The following is a 24,903-nucleotide window of genomic DNA, read 5'->3' as shown; positions in this document are numbered from 1 at the left end:
GACATATAGTCACTTTCCAAAATGTCAGTTTGCAGAAAATATAATTGTTAGGCCTCGTTCGTCCCATGAAGAAAGTGTTTTCCCGTATAATGTTTGGGAAGTCAGACTCACAAAAGGGGTTTATGAAAACTGGTTAAGCTTCAGCATAAGGAATCGTGGTATTGTTTTCGCATGATAATTTTTCTTAAGAATTACCATCAAAATTAAAACATTGGAGGAAGAAAAATAGGTTGCCAAGAAAACTATAACTATGTCTCAAATAAAGAAGCGGTAAATTTTATGGGATTTATAGATTTCTGTATTTTTGTTACTCAGAGCAAATGTCTAGAGTAGATTTCCTATAAACGTCTGGAAAAATTATGCACCAGCTTTAGATGATTCACACCAACAGCAATTAAGATGCTGAGTCTACATAAGTGTCGAAAAGGTCAGTGCTCAGGAAATAGCATTTCATGTAAACTAGTGTGACAGAGCCAAATGTGCTGAAGACAAAAGGGGGAGGAGGGAAGGAAGAAGGCAGCCTTCTTGCTTAGCAGAAGTCTTCTGCTTGCCTGTGATAAAAGTGTAATAGTTAACCGGAATATCAATGTTTACCAAAATGTCCAACTATCAAAATGTAAATAGAAAAAAAAGTATAGTTAATACTGAGCTATTTGCTCTGAAATGTCTTTATGGAAATGTTCAGGCTAACGGCACAAAGGAATATACTACAAAGCTCTGTACGAAATAAATCTAGAAGAAAATAGAAAACAGGAATGACCCAACTCAACCTCTATATGTAACTGCTTCAAGTTTCATTTTTTTGCCTATGCACTGATTGTGATTTTGTCAGCCTGTGATGTATTGATGATAAGCATTCATCACAGCAGAGTCAACGAAACTATTTTACATTTTGTTGGATGTGTTAAAATTTAATGTTATGTATATGGTTTTACAGTGGAGGATTTGGTGTGTGTGTGGAGGTGGGGGGAGTCCTGCCTTCTTCGTTGTTTGATACTATTACATTTCAACTGCATTTGTTCACACCGGTACATTTGTTCATTCTTATTGTGGATTTATTTAAACATCAATATACCTAGAATTTGCAAGGAAAATATGGAGAATACATTGCTTCTTTGACCTGTTGCTGCTTCGTGCATTTTATTGAAAGTGGGACCTATTATCCAACCCTATTGTATCCAAATACAACTACCAGCAAACCATATGGGGGAAATGATATTTGATAATCTTGGCAAACACTTAGAATCCTTCTGAAAAGCTATAAAATAATCTGAGATTATTAATTTCATTTAATATATAGTAAAATCTTGGAAAGGGAGCATAGATATATTCAGTCAAAGCCAGATGCAGTTAACATTTTCAGACATCATTTGTAAGGTTGGCCACACAAAGGAAATCAAGGGAAAGCATATCCTTACAAGAAACCTCTCTAACAATGATCAGTTTCCTTTCTTGGGTTACCAGGCGTCCCATATTATAAGGCATGCCTCTTATTGGAAGGCTAGTAAGTTGGTCCCTTACAAGGCTGGCAAGTGTTCCTTATTATAAGGGATTCTCCTTAAAATCTTTTATATACACTGAATAAGATATATCTAAGCTTCATAAAGACAAAATGTGTGGATCAAGTAATTTATGTATTTAAACAATGTGCTAATTTTACAATGAAATGCATGACAAGGTTAACTGAACACACATGCTATTAACTATTTCTTGATTGTTAACCCAATATTATTTCTCACCAATGTAAAAAAAGTAAATAGTGAGCCTGCCACACACACACACACACACACACACACACACACCCACACCCCCACTTTTGCAGATTTCACTTTCACAGATTTGTTTATGAATGAATTATTTGGTGCCACCTCTGCTGACACCCTACATAGGGACTATAAGCCTGGTGAGACTGAGGGGTGCCAAAAATATGTACAATGAAGCTTGTACATCCCTACCAAATATGTAAACATGGGTGGGTTTTTTTTGTTTTTTTAAAAAAGGAAAAACATTCCTCCATCCATCCAGCAGCAATACTGGGAAACAGACAAAGAAAGAGGAAAGGTTAGAAGATTTTTATTGCTGCCTTTTACAGATTTGCTTGGGGAAACAGGAAAATACTACTGGGCCCTTCTCTATTTTTCTGTTTATTTTGAAAAATAAGAAAAAATATGTTGGCATTCAGTTGAATTTTAAAATATTTGTTTTGCCTGACTTTTTTTTTTAAAAAAATCCTCATCAAGCTTTAATCTTACTTCTTTGGGAATGTCATTGAATCATAGAACTGGAAACTGACTCATGGGCCCTTAAGTGAAACCTCTTACTCAATGCAGGATCTCCAGTTAAAGCAAGGGTCCTCAAAGTTTTGAAACAGAGGAGCCAGTTCATGATACCTCAGACAATTAGAGGACCTATCTGTCTGTCCGTCTGTCTGTCTATCTAATATATATCTATTTTAAAAAACCAGTTCCTATGCACACTACACATATCTTATTAGCAGTGCAAAAAATACAGTATTTAAAATGAAGACCAATTTTAAACAACATAAACTTACCAATATTCCAATGGGAAGTGTGGGTCTGCTTTTGGCTTATGAGATAGTCAAGTTAATTAGGATTGTTGTTGTTGTGTGCCTTTAAGTCATTTCAGACTTAGGGCAACCCTGAGCCTAAAATTTAGGATAGGGACCAGGTAAATGACCTTGGAGAGCTGCATCTGGCCAGCAGACCTTAGTTTGGGGAGCCCTGAGCTAAAGCATCTACAGCAAGTAGCTGTCCAGCGATGTCTAGAAAAGGAGACATCACTGCTTTTCTAGGCTACTGGCTCCATTATCAAACTGCTCTTACGGTCCAAGATATTATTTCTAATGCTCAATTAAAATCTATGCTCCTGTAAATTAAAAGCATTGGTCCTGATCATACCCTTTGGTAGGATAACAAACCTGCCCCTTCCTCTGGACCAATTACTTAAAAAGTATAATCATGGCACCCCTCCGTCTTCTTTTTACTGCTGGCTCATGTTCTATTTATGATTATCAATAATCCCAAGATCATTTTTGCATATACGACTGTTGCGCCATGTAGTCCTTATCCTATACCTGTGCAGTTACATTTTGTGGCCTAAAGGTATAATTTTGCATTTCTCCTTATTCAATTACATGTTATTAGTTTCTGCCCCAAATGTCTTCTTTATCAAGATCCTTTTGAATTCTGTTCCTATCTACCAGTGTGTTAGCCACACCTCCCAGTTTTGTATCATCTGCAATCTTGGTGAGGATTTCCTTCAGCTCTTCCTTCATCATGTAAGAAATTGATAGAAATGTTGAAGAGTAATGGCTCTAGACAGAACTGAACTTGAGACTCTCTTCCACTTTGAAGTGCAGCCATTGCGGATGGTTCTTTGAGTGTGGTTCTCCATTCAATTATGAATACATTGGATATCCATTGGAATTCCACCTATTCCATATGTAAACAGTGTGTTAATCAAAATATTATGGGGGAACCTGATCTAATACTTTGTCAAAATCTTGATAAATGACACCCCCACATTCCCATCATTCCATAATCTACAAATCTGATTTAATAATATATAAATGATTTGATCAAAAAGATATAATAGCAGTTTGGCAGGATTTATTCTTAATAAATGCATTTTGGCTCCTACGGATAATTGATCTCAGCTTCTTCTCTAGGATTCAGATCCTTGCTTTGATGTCATCTCTAACTCCCCCAAATATTTGTCTTAAACCCTCTTGACCAAATTTTGCAATTATTTTTGCCAAATACATTCTTCTCAGTCTTTGGAAGGTATAGCCCAGGTATAGTATTTATACAGAGTTATTGGTTTTTCATGAATAAGAAGAAAGAGGCACGAATATGTGTGTTCTTGATGAACTTTGGCAAGGTTGTCTGCAACATCCCAAATGTGCATACCAGGGAATCAAACAACACACATTCCAATTCATCTTGTCAGATCGTCACACAGGTACCTCTATACTCTTGAGCAATGACTCCGCTATCACTAACATTGTCTGCTTGCTGCAGTTACTGGTTAAGTCGCCTCCTTTGTGAGCTTGCAGGGTTTCTTGTTGCTGGTCTCCTATTTCACCACTGTTTTCTTCAGAAAATTGTAGGAAGTGATTGCTTAGTTGAAGTGATTCAAAATTCCTTGTATATGGTCTGTTCAATTAACCCAGTAAGGGAAAAAGAAAGGAAGATTTGGGATGTAGGCCATCATAGTAGCTTCAGTCAAAAACAAACTGCTGTCACTTCTCCTAGCTTGTGTATTCTTCCTCCTTCCTCATTGATAACATTTTCCATCTAGATCACAAGTTAGTGTTTAACCACACATGTCCTACTTTTCATCTGCGTAATGTTGGAGAGTATGGTGCAAGTATACTGAATACATATTATACTTTCCAACTTGGAAATAATGCCACAGGTCTGTGTCCAACCATATCAATTGCATTTACATAAACTACAGTAGATCTGTCTTCAACTTAAGTGCATCCATTTCTTTCCCATTACACAATTAACATTATAAGGGGTTCCTGCTCACCCCACATCTTGAAAAGCAGAAGCTGGTTGGATTATTCAAGAATGGCTAACAATTGCCAGTTCATAATAAACTTTAAAAATGGAAGCAAAGAAAAAAAAACATGATGGGGGGGAAACAACTGCTAAAGACCTAAGGGGCTTTTATAAAGCAGGCAATTGTTATGATTCCTTTTAATTAAACACAAATGAATTAATTGATATAAAGTACTGCTAGGCAATTATTTTGCTGACATTTAGTCTCTTTTGAGACATACTTGTTTACCCCATCTATCAACTCTAAGAGTCTATCACCCATTCCCATGTTAGCTATTTTAACCATATATTTAAAGAGTTAAAGCCAAGTTTGTTCCATCAGAAAGTTTTATATTAATTTATTATTTGTGTTAATGGTACGCATATTAGACCCAATAGTATTTACATTTTTTAATCCATCTCCCGTCCCTAGGCCATCATTGTACATGAGATATTGCATCTTAATGAATTTTTCTGGTTAAAGATATTTAAATAATTGAATAACTAAATAAGTAATGAAATGCTGATTTTCATCTCTCTATATGCAAGTTTACTGGCTGAGTTGTGCATTCTGATTTTCCAGTAAGTTATTTGAGTTTATTTTCAAGATTATGCAAGAAAATACCAAATTAAAGTTGGTACAAAAGAACGTTGGGACAAAGGAGTAATAAAATGGCTTCCAGTAGACCAAAGTGGTAAGTTAAAAATGGAGGGGCTTCCTTCAAAACATTATGTTCTCCCTGTCCATCCACCATTTCCTTTAATTTAAAGATTTTCTTGAGCTTTCAAGCACAGTGTAAACTAATAAGAGCACAAAGCTTTAAAACAAAACAAGCAGCTATAATGTTACAGCACATAAAATCAATATATCTACAGAATGATACAGACTGTTCTTTCTACTAAATCAAGATATCCGATCCTGCTAGGTACACAGCAGCTCCTAGACATATGAAGCTCATATTGTAACTTCTTCGTATCTTTAAAAGGTGCTAAGAGCACACAGAACACTTAACAGAAAATAAGCACAGAGTACTTGAGAAGGAACATGTTGAATGTTTGGAGAAAATATAACACATGCAAAGTTTTTAAAAAATAATTGCACAAGAAATACTAAGGCCTTGCTCATGCAGCTGCCTTTAAGAGAAGGTGGAGTATATAATAAATAAATAATAAATATGTTGTCTAATACAAAATACCTATAGCCTGTAACTGTCAATGGGACTGTGATTCCAGCAGACAAAAATACTACATGTTGGCAAGGTATGAAGAAACAGCTAGAATCCTAGCCATTATATTAGAATTTTCTCAACTTCCAGCAAGTCACAGGAAGTGAAGTTGGATATTTCTTCCAAAGAAGGCTCTGGGGCATCCTAAATGCTTTATAATAAGCTTAGGATGTGTCCACATTGGACATGGCTCTTTGGTTCGACTTTAACTGCCATGGAATCTTGGGATTTGTCATCTGGTGACCCTGTTGAATTAACTAGTTTGACACCACTTTAACTGCTGTAGGTCTATGCTATGGGATCACAGGACTTGTAGTTTTACAACAACTTTAGGCTTCTCTGCCAAAAGGTGATAGTGCCTTGCCAAACTACAATTCCCATGATTCCATAGCACTGGGCCATGACAGTTAATGTGGTGTTGAAGTACATTGAGTCTACAGTGTAGACACACCCTTTGAATGCTCTTCAATACTCTCTTGAATGACAGCATTAGAGCTCTCTGATAAAGAATTCTGAATATCTTACAAGACTATGTGTGTATTATTTACTATGCTTCTATACCACCATTCTCAGCCCGAGGGCGACTCATGGTGGTTTACAAAACGGCACAATTCAATGCCCACAACAGTACAAAAATAATTTAAACATTAAAAACATTTAACACAGGTAAAAATTAATTACAATTAACATCAGTAACACAATAAAGACCATAAGTCATAATGTATGAGTAACATTCAAACTGGATGGGGAAAGGGTGATACCAAGAGCACAAGCATATTTCAGCTTTCAACCCTTACTTTCAGGAGCTACTTTTTAGGAAAAAACATCTCAGACATTTGGAGTAGGAAATGCTGGGAAAGCAAAAACAGATCATATCATTTGAAATACCAGAGGACTGAATAACAAATAAAACAGTGATAAGATTATAATTTTGTCGTTGAAAACTAATTTTGCACAAAATCTGCACAAGAATATTCTGTGTGTGGAAAAACATTTTCTGATCAAGAAAACAACATTTTCTTCAGAAAAAAGTATTTTTTGGTATGGAAAATGATATTACAATAAAGAAAAATTAACCCATTAAGAAAATCCTGTATTCTGCACAGAAAAGGCTATAGTTGTGGACATAAAGTTGAGAATTGGATGATCAATGAATTTGGATAAAAAATCCAAATAATTTCTCATACGTTCCTGGAATTGAGTTAATTGGGGAAACACAAACAAAACTTAAGTTTTGCTTTACTTCATCTCATTTGAAATGTACATCACTGTGTTGTTGCTGTTATTGCAGTAGCTGCTGCTGTTGCTATCATAATTGTGTACCTTTCTGTCATTTCTGATTTATGGCAACCCTAAGGCAAAAAAAAAATATCATGATGTTTTCTTGGGAAGATTTGTTTGGAAGGAGGTGTCCTTGCCTTTCATATAGGCTCAGAAAGTGTGGCTTTCTTAAGGTCACTCAGTCAGCTTCAGGTGGGGATTTGAATCTCAGTTTTCCAGAGTCCATGACTAAAATTCTAACCATTCCATCATACTAGCTCTATATGTCAGTGCCTTCAGTCCACAAATTCACCTTCCTGTCATAAGCAGAGAACTCAAGAGATGCAAATGTATGTGTGAATCATCCTCCCCACATGCATGTTTGAACAAGCCCGTAGGGTGCTAAGGGGGGAAAAAATCCGTTATGATTAGAAATTAGGTAGATGATAATAACAATTATATTACTCAAAGGCAATGCTAGAAATGATTTTTCATCTCAATGTACACCCACTTTGTATAGTCTGCTCTACAAGGTCTATAGGTTGCTTTAGAGAAAGAGACAGCCCAGAGTTTAATGAAAATGTGGGAGGGGAAAAATACATGAAAATGAAGCTGTGATTGGGAAGGAATCGGTTTGAATGATGAGTGACATAATTTCTGAGTGCTTGATCATCTGGGGTTTGAGCACAGACATACGATATCCTCCCTCATGCTTGTTACTATCACTCCTGAGAATGAGAACGGCCCATCAATCAATCACACGACACTTGTATTGTACCTTTTATTCCATGTATTTCAAGGCTTCACAATACAATAAAATTTATAGCTCGTATAATTAAGAATATGCCAGATTAAACAAATGAGACTGAAGCTGGGTTTTTTAAAAAATCTATATCAGAGCACCATCTAATGTAGAAAAGGAATTTAAATTTCCAAGTGGAACAACAGCTAAAAGCCGAAGAAATAAAAGAGTTTTAGAAAAACAGGATCTACTAAATGTCCCCACTATTTCTGGCCTCCAGGTATTATTCAATATGCAGGGCCAGAGAAGGTCATTTGGATTAATTGAGTGCAAAGGTTAGTTGGAAATGTGTGAGGCATAAATGTTGTGGAATAGTTTTTTTTGTATAAATTAATCCTTCTTTACAATCTACATTTAGAATGGACAAGATTAAAAGGAGGCAGCACAGAAAGTTCAGTATCTGCGGCATCATTGTTATGTTTTATCCCCCTGAATCTTACTGGAAATAAAGGTGTTTTTTTTCCTATTTACAGGTATATAATTTTGTGTGGGTCAAGAAGGAAAGATGGCTGGGAATGCCAAAACTGCCTGGAAAGGAAAAGTAAGAAAAGAGCCTGAAGGACAAGCTAGCTTGACTTTGAAGGTCAATCATTCTGCAAAACCTCCAATCACTTTAGTAGGAACAGTCTTAAGTAATCCTTAGCAGTTGTACAGCACTAGTGGTGTCGTTCGAGAGGCGGGAGTATAAAGTTTTGTCCTGACACAGTTCAGTCAACATCATGCGTTCAAACAGTGAGCAGCATGCTTTTGCCATTGAGGCCTACTTTTCGAGTGGATTTGGAGTGGCCGGCCCACTCTCCAGATTTGATCCCTTGTGATGTTTTTCTATGGGGTTTTTTGAAATCCCGTATTTACGTGAACTGTCCAAGGACCCTACAAGATTTGAAGACCAACATCCAGGAAGAAATTGCCAACATAACGCCTGCTATGCTGGCAAGAGTCATGACAAACGCCAGAAATCGGTTTACTCAGTGTATGGAGAATGGGGGACGTCACCTACCTAATTTGATCTTCAAAACTACGTAAAACAAAACTTAAGGTATGTGCCTACATTATAAAAATAAAAATTTCTGATACATACATTGGGTTTTATTAAGTTTTGAAAAAAGGAAGTTATGCTGCCTCATCCTGTATTTTAACTTCCATCAAAATGTCCCAGTTTCTTTCTCCTCCTCCCACTTTTCATCTTTGTCCTCAGCTAACTTCAGTTGCTATAAAACTGTGTTCAAAGTGTGGAAGTAGTTCTGACTCAGGGCCCATCTACACAGACACCTAAATCCAGGATGAGATTCTGCTGAGGTGTTTCCACCTCTCCATTCTCGAACCACAGCAGCAGCAGGTGCAGAGTCCTGACTGTCTATACAGACTGAACTAAGGAGACTGCTGGCATTGGCAAAGGTACCCAGCAATGACCACAGGTTCTCCGGAGCTCTGTGATGGCCACTGTGATTACAAGTGACACAAAAAATAAATGGTATCTTCTTTACCTCACACCATGGACACAGGAAAAACAGGTAACATTGACCCCATATGAACAGCAGGACCAATTCCAAATTAGAACCTGTCTAGCTGTTCACACTAACCCCAAACTGTGAAACTGCTATGGAGTATCAGTGTCGGGGTAAAATTTGGTTAACTAGTTTTACCTTATGTTGGGGACTGGAAGCCCCTGGACATCATCTGGATGCCCAGGAGTGACTTCTGACCTGATTTGGGCATTGTATCCTGTGTAGATGGACTCTTAGTTAACTCAACAGAGGGAAAAACAGAAGACGGGACAGAATTATACCCGTCTCAGTAGACTCAGACAAAAGCAGACTTCTACAATCTTGCTTCACTTGTTTTTTCTTTCTCTTAAATAATTTTACCATCTTGATTACACTCTAATACTGCTAATGTTATATTCTCTGAAATGTTTTAGGGTATCTTTCTACTTGTATGGTGGAGCAGGTGATTTTCCCCCCTTCCAGACTGTGCTAGAAAATTATTTCAAAAGCTGGTCTGGAAGATCTGAAGTCCTCTAAAGTTTTCTGAGATGGTTGAATTTCTGTACTTGGTGTGGAAAAACTCAAGAACTAGGACTGGTCCAAAACTGCAAATGGTATCTCTCTCAAAAGTCAAGAACAGTGTCTTATTTTATTAGCACCTGCACTAGAAAATATCTCAGGAACATCCCTTCTCTTTCTGGTAGTGTTAATATAATAAAAGTTAACAAACTAAAAATCCCCTGCTCTTTTGTGACACCTCAAATGTGCTGTCTGTGGGAGGTGCCTCACTCTGTCTAAGTGGCACTCTGTCTCTAGGCCTTCTTTGCAATGAAAATTCTTTCAAGTGGTATTTTTAGATTGAAACCTGAACAGGATGGCATAAACTTCCAAATATCACGAAGGTACAGTTTGTCTATAGCCATTTGCAAGTGGCTAGTGTCAGTTGACTGCTGGGAAAGAAGGTTCAGTTCTTCTTTCCAAGCAGTTTCTTCCAAGATATTTTACCAGGATTGAAAACCACCATGTTTTTTTTCAGAGAGAGATTGACATTGAGTGATCTCAATCACATAGGGCCACCTTTCCTTTTAGGCTGGGAGATGGGATTATTTTATAGACTCGTGTATAGGAATGTTAATCAAAAAAACCAACCCCCAAAAAACCTGGGTTGACTTATTTGTGGTCATTTGGACTACTGTACCTTAAATCTGATCAAGAAAGGAACCATACCCTTCTCTGAGTAGAGTGACAAAAGGCAAGACCTTAGTCTATCCCAGGTGAACCTAACAGAAATATCAAACCCCTCTCTATTATGGCACCACTTCTGTTTTTTTTTTTTTTTAATGCCGGAGTGAGGAAAGGATAGCACTGACTAGGGGTGGCTGGCTCCCTGACACAACATTGGTGCTTTCCTCTCTCTGCGGAATGACCCTTGACTTATCCACTGTCATATCAAAATCCATAACTTTGGCCCCAAAACCTACCCTCAACTTATACATGATGTCATCGTATACATTATCATGGGTAGTTAGGAAAGCGAGGATGAGGACCTGGTAGAAGGCTCAGCAGTTGAGCTGGAGCCCAGCTGTGCCTAGCAGCTCCCTCAACCAAACTTTGAAGCAGCACCCGTGAAAGCAGCTACTACGTCTTAGCCTGCAGAACAAGTACAAATGAGTTCCTCTTAGCAGGCTAAGGAAGAGTTAAGTGTTCCAGCTTTTGTAGACCTGTGAAGAGAGAGGTCTCAGCTACGCAGGTCCTTGAGATTAGCTGAGAAGAGAGCCAGCAACAGGTAACACCTATGAATTTAGGATTTAAGGAGCAACATCAGTTCTACAAGCAACAATCTTGGGCTCTTGCTACCTTGTATTCCTGAACTCTGGACTTACCTTGGACCTTGGCTTACAGATTTTGATTTCAACTTGTACTCTGGGTCTTATGGCCCTGGAACTAACTGCTCTATTTGTGTTATCCTGTTAACGTTTGCACCTCTGTTGGATTATCGGCTTGGCTTCAGACTGTTGATTAAGGCTCTACTCGTATTTAGGGTTGAGGCTTCTAATATACATGAGTATACATAGTATTTATTTATTTCATTAACTTTATTTTTATACCATCTTTTTCCCAGTATAGGGACTCAAGATAGAGTAGTCAATGTCATTATGTTCAGTCACAGTAACATTAATGCAGTTTAAAAGATAAATCAGATTAGAAAACATGTTTTTCAACACTTTGACATTAGGTCACATTCCTTCTGTCTTTCCAAACATTTGAATGGTAAGCACAGCATGCCACAACATCCTTGTGTCCTTCTGATAATATGATAATGTAGGCCCTTGTGACACCACCAAAGGTTAGGACGAAGAAGACCAGTAATTTTTGCAGCTGTCCCTTATGGCCCTTTTATTTCTTCAGAGAAATGGGTGCCAGAGTACCAGAGAATTGACTGGCAAGGTACTGTTGCTCTGGCTAGCAAGAGACTGGTGAGGAATAAATAGGGCTAGTATTTTCAAATCAGTGCCATCCCAAAACTATGTCAAACCATGAGACCAGGCCCAAAACAAGGACAAACTTGTAATGGCTGCAGCAGATCCTTTTCTTGGTGCAGACCAGGCTGTTGGAACTATGTGTAGATATTCCACCTCAGGTTGTGTCCTTGGACAAGGAAGGGTGAACAGAAAAATAGTGCCTGCATGTTTAAATATAGGAGCAGTCTATATTCTTCTAAAAACTTTAGACCTCTAAACTTCAGATCAAGTACATCATCCTCAACAGTTGCACGACCTTGCATGTCAAATTATGGAATCAATGTTAGGCCTCATGAAATAGCTTTCCAATTCTATTAAAATTCTCCCTGTCTCTCTCAGAGGATGATATATTTTCACAAAAAAAGGTACCGTCCTAAATTCACCTACTTGGATCAGCATGCTCCTTATTGCACACTTACAGTTTAACACAAGCCATCATTGTGCATAGTGGCAATGCCATAGCAGCTTTGGGGCTGATTTATTCATGCCGCCTTAGAAAACATGATACTGCTGTTGGCTGGATTGCTGCTTTGCCTTTGCGAAACTCCAACTATGCATATTATTTAACAATGGAAGGAGAGCATGTGTTCTTTTTTAATGTTCTTTTTTGGAGTGCTATGTTTCTTTTTCTATTTAAAAAAACAATTCGTCATCAACACAAAAGTATTTAGCAGGTCCATTTTTGATTTGCCTTGCTAATAGCAGAGGGGTGGCTGGCGGAGATTGGCTATGAGTCTCCTACTATATCCTGGCTGACCCTGCCCCATGTCCCTCTTGCTTGGCTGCTCTTGAGCTAGTTGGCTACAGCTTTCATGCTGTCCCAAGGGTAGGCTTCATGTGGAAAGAAATCCACCTTTATTTAACTGTTTCACTTTTGTTTCTCGACCAGGGAAGTGGCAGAATGCACATGCTGTGCATCCTCATGTACTTGTTAGGGCTCATTGAAAACCTACTGCTGCACAAAGGCTGCAAGAGGTGACCACCTCAGCAGACAGGCCAGCAGGCATTGTGAATATAAGTGGTAGTGACTCCAATGAAGATCTCTGGGGTCGTTTAAGTATAACTGAATGATCAAAAGGGGCAAGTGTGCACTGCTGCTCTGCAGCAACTACTGCATAGTGCGACTAAGTACAAACCAGGCTTGGCAAGAACAGGCTGCTCTTTGTCATGCGTTCAAGACAGGTGGGAATGTCTGGAGAGGGAAAGAGGACCTTGCCAAATAAGAAACTTTCAGATGCTTGCTTTGTGTTACAGAAGTCAGTGCTATTAGCCCAACAAGGCATTGATGATATAAATATGTAAATGGCCTAATAGTTCTGTATCTTACTTATTTATTAGAATATTTATAGAAACATGCCTTGTCCAAAGATCTCAGGTATCCTTCTATAAAACCTACCAAACAAGTTTAAAACTGAACAAATACAATGGACCCACAGAATTCACTGGGATTTGGTTTCAGGACATCCTCCTAATGTGAAATATACAATAAAATAAACAAGGCAGCTAACCTTAACTCCATAAAAGGTTTTCTTTCCACAAAGCTAACAGTCATTGAATAGCTCAACAGCTGATGGCAGACTGTGGCTGCCAGGATTAGTTATTACTGACTATGCACAGAAAGGGCTAAACACTGGAAAAATATATACTTTCCCCTACCACTAATATACAAAAAGTACAGTAATAAACATATAACCAATATTAAAATTAAATCAAACAATGATAAAAATAAAAATCAGTATAAACAGAACAAATTAAATTGAAGCATCGTCCATAAAGAGAAATAAACCGTGGTTTTATTACATAATACGATTAAAAATATCTGTTGAAATTACTTGTAAGGATCTTCTTAAAACAATCAGAATGGGGCTGTGTTTTGTAGAAGAGAAGCTGTTGAATGGAACTGAGGGAAGGAAAGCTGTTGCTGAGAGTAGATATGCATAACATTGAGCTGAACCTTGTATGATAATGGATTAGAGTAGAGTGAGAGCACTTTAATAATGATAATAATGATGATAATAATATCTCTCTCACACACACACACACACCCAGACACACACACCCAGAATTCCTGGAAAAGCTCATTGGGTTTCTTTATATTATGACCATCCATTTTTTCCATAGTTGAAGCAACATTATCTCGCCTTGAGGAAAATGGTGCATCACATGGTCTGCCTCAGCCAATCACATGCTGGTTTTCCTGTCCATTGTCCTGGACTTCAAGTCCCAGAATTCTTTGGATTTTGTCCTCTCAGTGCATGACTAGATTTTTCTGAAATTTTGCAGCTGTGATGGCCTAACTCATGTTCTGTCACTTTGGGTAAATTAAAAAAAATCTTGTGTTTTTAAAAGTTATCTTTAAAACTTTAAAAAAAATCCAAACAAAAGTGGATGAGCAACACATTCTGAAATGTGGCATACTTACACCCATAATTGTGTCCTATATGTGTGCAGGGGCGGCTTTTCCATTACGCGAAGTAAGCGACCGCGGAATACTTTGTTTGTCCCAGGGGCGCTCACGCACCTCCTTAAATGCCCCTCCCTCCAATTGGGCCTCGTCCCATGAGCAGCGCCGGTGGCGGGGGCAGCAGCGGGAGGAAGCAGAAAAGCCGCGCATGCGGCAAGGGGGAAGGGAAAGGCGCGCGCCTCTGTCCTTCCCCTCTCGCCCTGCATGTGCCTTTCCTAGCGGCAGAGGCAGGAAAGGCGTGCAAGGGAGAAGAGAAAGGTGCACGCCTTTCCCTCCCCTCATGCCCCGTCCACCTTGTAGAGTGGCGAGAGGAGTGTGGGGCAGCAGCGAGGCTTGGCCATCTCCTTCTCCTCTGGGCTCTTCTTCCTCCTCCTCTCCGTTTAGACACCTCCAAATGGAGAGGAGGAGGAGGAAGACCCTGGAGGAGAAGGGGGGCATCCTCGCTGCTGCTGCTGCTCTGTGCCACTCTCTTCTCGCCCCCTTCGAGGCCTCGCCTCGAAGGGGGCGAGAAGAGGAGCGTAGGGCGGCAGCAGCAGCGAGGCTTGGCCATCTCCTTCTCCTCTGGGCTCTTCTTCCTCCTCCTCTCCGTTTAGACACCTCCAAATGGAGAGGAGGAGGAGGAAGACCCTGGAGGAGAAGGGGGGAAGACCTCGCTGCTGCTGTTGCCCCACTCTGTGCTCTTCTCTCTGCCCTTTGAAGCCTCTGCTTCGCCTGGAAGGCTCAAAATGTGCCAGCAGCATTCTCTCCTGACGTTTCACCCACATCAGAGATTGGGAGGTCTGTTGGAAACTGACTCTCCCCCATTTCCTTCTCAGCTTTGGAATTATTACTATTATTATTATATTTTATTATAGTTATTATTCTATTTACAATTATTACGTTATTATTTTTATCATGAATTATTTATATTTATTAGATTGTTATGTGTTATAAATGGCAGACATCTTCAGAGGTTGGGAACTCTGTTGGAAACTAGGCAAGTGGGGTTTATATATATCCCTGTGGAATGATGTCCAGGGTGGGAAGAACTCTTCCCTGCTTGAGGCAAGTGTGAGTGTTGACATTGGCCACCTTGATTAGCACTGAATGACCTTGCAGCTGGATGCCAAGTTTTTAAACTGTGTTTTCTATATACATTACAAATTTACTCTTGGTTTGCTTCTGATGCAGCAAATAACCTTGCAGCTTCAAAGCCTGGCTGCTTCCTGCCCGGGGGAATCCATTGTTGACACATATTAGCTGGCCTTGATTGACTCTTGTCTGCAAGGCCATTGAATGCTAATCAAGCTGATGGGATTTGGAGTACCTTCAACTGATTCAGCTCAGACTTCCACAGACCATTAAAACTCCCATTAATGACAGATCTGAACCAAACTTGGCACACAGAACCTCCATGACCAGCAGAAAACACTGGAGGGTTTGGGAGGAATTGACAGTAATAGGATCCTAGTGTTACATGAGACCTCCAAGGGCCATCCAGTCCAACCTCCTTCTGCCATAAGGGAAAAACACAATCCAAGCACTCCTAACAGATGGCCATAGAGACTCTGCTTAATAATAATACTATTATTAATAATAGTAATAGAATCATAAAGTAGGGAGACGTCCAAGGTCCATCCAATCCAACTTCCTTCTGGCATAAGCGAAAAGCACAATTAAAACACTCCTGATAGATGGCCAATTAGACTCTCAATAATAATAATAATAATAATAATAATAATAGCAGCAGCACCCTGGGGTAGTGTGGTGGTATGCAAAATAAAGTAATGAGAAGCAGCCAGAGATTTTTTTTGTTTGACAGACATAGATTGGATTAGTATGTGTTTTGCTGCCAAATTTGGTGCCAATTTGTCCAGCGGGTTTTGAGTTATGTTAATCCCACAAACGAACATATTTTTATTTATATAGATAAGGTTATTCTATCTTTAGTCATCTCAGTGGACTTACTTGTTGTAGTCCAAAATATTTTATTTTCTTTGGAATTGCTATGCATTCTAGAAGAAGTCCTTGCAGAAAGGAAGCCGTTCATTCCGTAAACACACAATATTTATTTAAATGTGTGTGTGATGGAATGTATTGCAATTTGCAATTCCAAATAAAATAATATATATGTGTGTGTGTCTGTGTGCATGTATGTGTGTATGTGTATGTATATGTATGTGTATGTATTAAGGGCTGTTCTGTCTTCAATTGTCTCAGCGGAATTGTCATAATGCAAAGATCTTGTATTTTCTGTGAAACCTTTGTGTCGTACTTGTAGATCAAAAATAACAACAAAAATATTTGCATTTAAAAAACATTAATTTGTGTTAATTCTATGTAATGTATATGAACATAATGTAAGTAACCTTCTGGTTTTAAGGTAACTCTTTATTCATCTCTACCTTTTTTTTTCAGTGATTGGTTTTTTTTTGGGGGGGGGGGCGCCAAAATAATGTTTGCTTACCATTGAAAATTACCTAGGGCCGGCCCTGTATGTGTGCCAACTTTAATTCTGATAGCCATAAAAATGACAGAGAAATGAGCCTCTAAATTTTCCCCATTGGCGACAATGGACCAAAACTAAAAGGGAACTCAGGATTCGGAATTAAAAATCCAAAAGGCCACCCTCCTAATCTCCTAGAATATTCCTGAAAACAGAACAGATTGCTGCCATTTTGCACACTCCTGTGTGGCTGAAGTTGCACTTAAAAATGTACATGTCCCAACTTACAAATATATTCAACTGAAGAACAAACCTACAGAACCTATCTTGTTTGTATCTTGGGGACTGCTTGTACACTCATTGGCTATTTTCATAGATTTACAGCGGGGTACTTTGTTTTTCTGAGCCTCTGGTTGTTTCCACCATACGCTGACCCTATTCTATCACAAAGGGCCTTTGCCTTTGCCTTCCTCTGAATTTGAGAGACTACGACTTGTCCATGGTTATTCAATGGATTTCCACTTGTTAGGTAATTATTTATTTATTTATTTATTTACATCACTTATATCCTGCCCATATCAGCCCGCAGGCGACTCAGAAATGTCTGCACTATAGGACCTATAAAAGCATCAGCAAACATGTCTGAATGATTGCCAAACATGACTAGTTGGCTGAGGCATTTAAAAGCCAAACATTTACAGTGATTAATTTATAAAACTATAATTACAAGCTAAAATATACATCATTCCATGAGCATAAGCACAAACAGAAAGTTTCCACTTCCTTCAGAAAAAAAGTTTAAACCAACCATGGCACACACTGAAATAAAGCATAAATGCCTAGTCATGTAGGCCACACAGGATGAGAATCCTGTGTCAACGCATAAATTTGGTTTGAATATGGGAAGTACCATAGTTCACTCGATAGTTGTGCATGCTTGGTATACCTGTGATCATTAAATATGAACATAAGAGATGCCTTCTAATTTGAACTAAACTGCTTACAAATAATCATAATTTATCTTCTCCATTGGGTTTGCTGAATTTTTATAATTGCTGAAAGAAATGGGAAGCATTTCCTTCCATGTTTTACTCTTATTCCCTAATCAACTACCCTTGTCTTTTTTTTCTAGAGAAAGGATTAGGGGTTCTCAAACTTTTTAAACAGAGGGCCTGGTCACAGTCCCTCAAAGGGCCGGATTATAATTTGGGGAAAAAAAGGAATGAATTCCTATGCACACTGCACATATCTCATTTATAGTGCAAAAAAATTAAAATGAAGAACAATTTTAACAAATATAAACTTATTAGTATTTCAATGGGAAGTGTGGGCCTGCTTTTGGCTGATGAGATAGGATTGTTGTTGCTGTTGTTGTGTGCTTTCAAGGCATTTCAGACTTAGGTTGGCCCTGAGAAAGGGCCGGGTAAATGACACTGGAGCGCCATATTCGGCCCTTGGGCCTTAGTTTGAGGACCCCTGGATTAGTCATCTGCATTTGTCAAAACCTGCCCCTAGCCACTGAAGCATGCTAAAACCTTTTAGTCCTTTACTTCAAGACTTAGGACTATATACATATAATAAGCGCCTATGAACTCACTAGGACTCATACTCAAAGTATAGTATAACCCCCCTTATCCATGGATACAATATCCATAATTTTACTTTCCCATACTCCAAAAATATTTCCCACCCCTTGAAATTGTTTGTGTACCTCTCCAGGTTCTCCAGTGTGATTCCAGTGCTTCCAGTCCAAGTATGGTCAAAATATATTCCCCATTATCCATGGTTTCAAGTATTCAAGGGTGGTCTTGAAAACTATCCTCCACATATTTGGGAGCTGTACTATATAGGATTATGATGGTTAAAATGTCGTAATGGGTCTTTTGTGTTTCTACCCTTTCCCTATCCTACCAGACTCAAGTTGAGGAAAGAAAAGTTATTGTTTTTTAATTGCATGGGCAATCGTCTTATGATATGCAAGCAGCTAACGTTACACAGAAAAATAGTTTTGATCAAAATCTTTTACTTGTATCACTGAGTTCCTTCCTTTGGTTATATCATTTACTGAAAATGTTGTAGTATATCCAATGTAATAGCTTTACTGAGCTTTCTATTGAGAATATTCTTTCAAATTCCAAAACCCATCCCCCAGACATTTGAGCAAGATGTAAGCAGATTTGAATCTATAATCGCTAGCTATGGCAGCAAACAGGAAGAATGTGGAGAATTACTTCCCTGGGATATAATTTATTCCAAACGGTTTCACAGCAGTTTTTGAAACTGCACTCATCAGGATTTGTAATAACACACTTATTGTATCTGATGTTAGGAATCCATCCTTTGTAATGCTTCTTGACATAATTGCAGCTTTTGACATACTCAATCGCAAGATCCTTCTAAATCATCTTGAAAAATACTATGGTCTTTCAGGTTCGGTTATTCAACAGTTCAAATCTTATTATAACCATTGACAACAGTTTGTTAATATAATTTCTTTCCATTCCTCCTCTTACATTGTCATCTGGAGTCATCTGTTACAATGTCATCCAAAGTCCCTCTGGGAATGGCTCCTACTCCCATGCTCTTCTTCTTTATCTACCTGCTACTGTTAGAAGCTACAAAACCCTATCTTTAAAGATATGAGTTTTCTTATCATACTTTTGCTGCCACAAGGCACTTTAATTTTCTATTCCTTGTGCCGATGTATGGGATCAATATTGTAATGCTTTATCATTGGGCTATGTAGATTTAACAAAGATGTATATGTAAAACAAACGTTTGCTTTTACATCTTCTTCTGTCCCCTCCATGCATTTTCACATCAACTGATGCATTGGTTACATATATATCATATATGCCAGAGCAAACCTAGATAGATTTAAACAGTTCCATGTGCTTTAAAATGTCCAGTTGAGGCAGGCAAAAGGCAGAGGAAAGTGAAATCCTCCCCAAGATTCATATGCCTTCTTTTGGTTGCCATTTGAATTAATTACAGTAAACAGTGAAAAATTATTTACAATCAGCCCTCCATATCCACAGATTTTGCATCCACAGATTTGACCATGCAAAAATATTCCAAAAAACAAACCTTGACTTTGACATTTTATATAAAAGAGACCCTATTTTACTACACCATTATAGATAATGGGACTTGAGCATCCATAGATGTATCCATAGGGGGTCCTAGAAATAGATTCCAATGGATATGAAGTTTTGTTGTTTATTTGTTCAGTCATTTCCAATTCTTTGTGACTTCATGGAGCAACCCACACCAGAGCTCTCTGACGGCCATTGCCACCTCCAGCTCTTTCAAGATCAAGCCAGTCACTTCAAGGATATGAAGTACCCACTGTATTATTTAGATCTGTACACTGTCTTTCCCCCCATGTCACCAAGACATATTACTTTAATGTAATAAGAAATCCGAACCTTTTTATTTAATTGTGCTTCATAGGTAACAGGTACAAAACTATGCATCCCCAATGCGTAAGTGGTCTTACACATCTGTTAGGTGTGAATACACAAAAGTTCTGGTAGATCAGATTGAATGCCTACTTAGTCTTGCATTCTTCTTCTCAATCTGGCCAATCAGATATAGAATGTGAGAGCACAGCAGTATGGGAACTAGTGTTTGGAAACCACAGCTGCCTCTGATCCTTGAAGCAGCAAATACTATAACATGAAGTCTTGAAATTAACTTAGTAACATACAATGTGCCGTCGCGCCTGGGGCTATAGCTTAGAGAAAGAGGCATGGACGTGACATCTTTCCCCAGGGGATTGCTTCTTGCCCTCCTTTAGGGAAACTGGAACTCCCAAGGACCAGAACACAACAGGTAACTCGAAATGGTGTTTATTGTTAACAATGAGTTCTCTTTCTTAGGCACAAACTTGATGTTTCAACAGGGAAAAATACTTTATAAACTCTGACTTGGCCACGGTGGTACACGCTTTGGTCACATCCCGCCTCGACTACTGCAACGCTCTCTACGTGGGGCTGCCCTTGAAGACGGCCCGGAAGCTCCAGCTAGTCCAGCGCGCGGCAGCCATGTTGTTAACAGGAGCAGGGCGCAGGGAGCATACAACGCCCCTGCTGTCCCAGCTCCACTGGCTGCCGATTTGCTACCGGGCCCAATTCAAGGTGCTGGTGTTATCCTACAAAGCCCTAAACGGTTCCGGCCCAAAATACCTTGCAGACCGCATCTCGGCCTACGAGCCCACGAGGACCTTGAGATCATCCGGGGAGGCCCTTCTCTCGGTCCCGCCCGCCTCACAGGCACGCCTGGCGGGGACGAGAGAGCGGGCCTTCTCGGTGGTGGCCCCCCGGCTGTGGAACACCCTCCCTGCTGAAGTTAGGCAGGCGCCCTCCCTTATGGCCTTTCGTAGGAGCCTGAAAACATGGCTCTTCGAGCTGGCCTTTAATTGAGTGTTAGATCATTGAAATGATGACAGGAATGGACAATGACTATGAAATGGATTATGACCCAGGATTTGACGAAGCGGATTTTTAGCATAAGTATATGTTATGTAGTAGTAGATCGTCATGTATTGTTTTTGATTCACTGTAAGCTGTCTTTTCTGTGTTGTTGTTCACCACCACGAGTCGCCCTAGGGCTGAGAGTGGCGGTCAATAAGTGCAAGAAATAAATAATAAATAAATAAATAAATAAATAAAGTCCAGGGTCCTAGGAGTGTTAGCTGAGAAGCTTTTTCCTGTTCCCTCTCTCTCAATGGCTGTGAATATCGAAATAAACACAACCCCAGTTCAATGGCCTATGATGAAGGACAAGACCTTCCTATGGTACCAAAAGAACCGATGTGAAGGTGCCTGAGACTTCCCAATTTCATTCAGGGGGTCTGAACATAAAGAATAAGTCTCAGGGGTAAAAACCTAGGAACTGGTGGTAAAAAATGCCTTGACCAGGGGCTTTGGGCCAAGCTTTGCACACATCCATCCAATGAGTTTATTTCTGAGGTAAAAAAAAAGGTGAGAGAGAGATACCTTTCCTTTCTCCCTTGGAAGGGGCGGAGCCTAAACAAATGAACTGGGGAAACAGGCCAATGGGTGCACAACAACAATAAATTGACAGCTATAATAACCAATGAAATTTAACTATACATATACAAGGTAGAAAGGCATAATATGACTGTTTAAATCCTGCAACTAACAGTCCTACATATAGGTAGCGCCACACGTGCTGTAACATACAACATTAGCAATTGTAGAAATAACTTAATTGCCATAAACACTAATAATTAACATAGTTTAATTGGATGGATGGTCAGTAATTAATTTGTTATTTAAGTCGTTGGTTTTCGGGAATAGATAATAGGATTTTCTGGGACATGCTTTCTTACCTACACCTTCAAATGTTTACCGACATATGTGCTGTTTGAAAAGGATCTTCTACTTCTCTATTCTGAAGTCCTGCCATTCAGTTTTGTTGAGTGACTTTAGATTCTGAACACAATCTCTATCTACTTTGTCTTCAGTGCCAGACCTTTTCCTGGTCCAGACATGTAAGCGGCCCAGGGCCCCTCGGGGAGATGGTGGCGGGGTAGAAATAAATTATTATTATTATTATTATTATTATTATTATTATCATCATCATCATCATCATCATCATCACATGAATTCACCCAAAATGCACAAGCCTAAATGACACTAAACAAACTAAGGTTTAGTGTCATAACAGCGGGATCTTTCAGTCATACCCCACCTCCAAATATTGCTATTATTCCTAAATAGAACCTTTAGAATTATGTCAAGGGTTTTTCACATTTTAATTAAACAAATAAATGAATCAAGCCACAGAATAATAGGTGGGATTTTTTAAAAAATAAGACAGGTCTCTGAGTTTACCAACCAAAGTACCTGGGACTGTAACAAAAACTATTCAAGTGGGTCCTTCTAGGTTATTCAATAAGGGTCTAGTCAAATTCCATCTGTGAACATTTGGTCAATTCTTTTATGGAAAAAAAAATGATATTTCTCAAAGTTCATATTAATTTTTATGCACATCTGTGCTCTCACCTAATCCCTACCCACATGCCACTTCAATTAAAATTAAAAGAACACGTCAAATCTTGGAGAAATTTTTAATTGCCAGAGAGGATGGAGGATATAAAGAGGCCTTTTCACTACAAAAGAAATCTCTCTTTTATTATTTATTTCATTTCAAGTGTAAAATACTCTGCCTGATTAGGTTGAGAGCAGTTGCCATTTTCCTATTGGGTGCTGCATAATAAGCTTTGCTTTGGTTGATGTTTCCACACAAATATAAATTCAAGGCAGCAGCAGAGAAATGATCAGACACAAGAGCAGAATATATTTTTTTTACTTATTTCACGTATGCTTTAAGAGCAACAAGTAAAGGACTATTTTTAAATGATTTAATGTAATCCGAGACTAAATGCAATCAACTTCTTTATTTTAAACAATTACAGTGGCTTTCAAACTGCAGCATGCTATGAATTTACATTTTAATCACAGCCTATTAATAAGAAGAGAGTAGAAGAAGACGATGATGACAATTGCAAATGTCAACTGGTTTAATCATACTTAATATGGAAAGACGGCTATAACTTTAAGAATACAGCTTAGCTGACTTTGGAGCTTAGGTTTTTATTTTTCTGCTTTATAGCATGCTTCAAAACTACTTGGACAAATACAAAACAAGAATTACAGTGTACCATAAGTTATTTTAATATCTTGTAGTGGTGTATACATCCAGTGTAATCCCAAGGCTATTATTAAGGTTCCGTGTTTGTGTGAAAATGTCAAGATGTTTCGAGTGACTACACACTCTAAATTATATATAACGGTTACTTTATAGCTAATAGGCACTAAAATTACTTTAAAACAGAAATGTAAAGTTATATTTTCATCCTTTTTGACACATAATAAAGCTTATTTATGAGATACATTTTCTCAAGTATTAAAAGATATAATGTTTACAAAAACATTAAAAATACTGATACTTGATAGTTAGCTATGAAATGCAACTATCAAGATGAAGCTATGTGTCTAGATTTGATAGACCTTTTTTTAGGATGAAAGGATTAGGTGAAAAAAAACTTATTCATTGTTCCTGAAAATGATTTATTTTAAAAATGTTATTAAAAAAAGATTTTTGCCTCTGATTCCATGGGTTTCTTTAGTGTTACAGGTGTTTTTTTGTCTGAATTTGATTTCAAGTAACTTCATATATTACTTAAGTTACCTGTTAGCATCCATATATGACTGAAGTTACCTGGTACTAATTATCCTATTTACTTTGATTTCAATTTTGAAGTAAATTGTTCTAAGTAAAGGTAAAGGTTTCCCCTTGACTTTAAGTCTGGTTGTGTCTGATTCTGAAGGGTGGTGCTCATCTCCATTTCTAAGCCATAGAACCAGCGTTGTCCATAGACATCTCCTAGGTCATGTGGCCAGCATGACTGCATGGAGCACCATTACCTTATCGCAGAAGCGATGCATATTAATCTACTCACATTTGCATGTTTTCAAACTGCTAGGTTGGCAGAAGCTGGGGCTAACAGCGGGATCTCACCCCGCTCTCGAAATTCGAGCCACCTTTCGGTCAGCAAGTTCAGCATCTCAGAGGTTTAACCTGCTGTACCACCAGTGGACCTAAGTGCAAATACCTAACTTATGAGGGCCCATCTGGGAGAATGCAACATGAGTATGCATACATAACAAACTACACCAGAACCTGGAGAAATTAGTTGTCTGGACTGTAATTACCATAATTTCCCATTCAAAATGACTGAGCATATGGCAGTGATACTGTAGGAGTTGCAGTCCTAATACTTAATTTTTCCAACCTCCGAACTGTACCTACTGGAAATTCCAGAGAACTAGATTTATGAAATGAAATATTATTGTTGGCATTGAATACCTGTATGAACACCCGCTATCTTTCATGCAGCCATTTTTCAAAGCCTAAAATAAAAATGTTTAACATGCAAATGATCACTGCTTTATCATGCCAAGCACTTAGTAAATAAGAGCACGTTAACAAAGAGAGCAATCTAATTGCCTGGAAATTGCAAATATAATCAATTTTATCAGTGCATCAGAAGGAAACTGCCTGCATGCTCTTACAAAGCTGAGTTTGTATAATGCTGAGATTTCATCCAACCCATTAAAGG

This window comes from Anolis sagrei, chromosome 3, assembly GCF_037176765.1.
Source record: "Anolis sagrei isolate rAnoSag1 chromosome 3, rAnoSag1.mat, whole genome shotgun sequence".
NCBI lineage: Eukaryota > Metazoa > Chordata > Lepidosauria > Squamata > Dactyloidae > Anolis > Anolis sagrei.
This window is presented reverse-complemented; position numbering follows the sequence as displayed.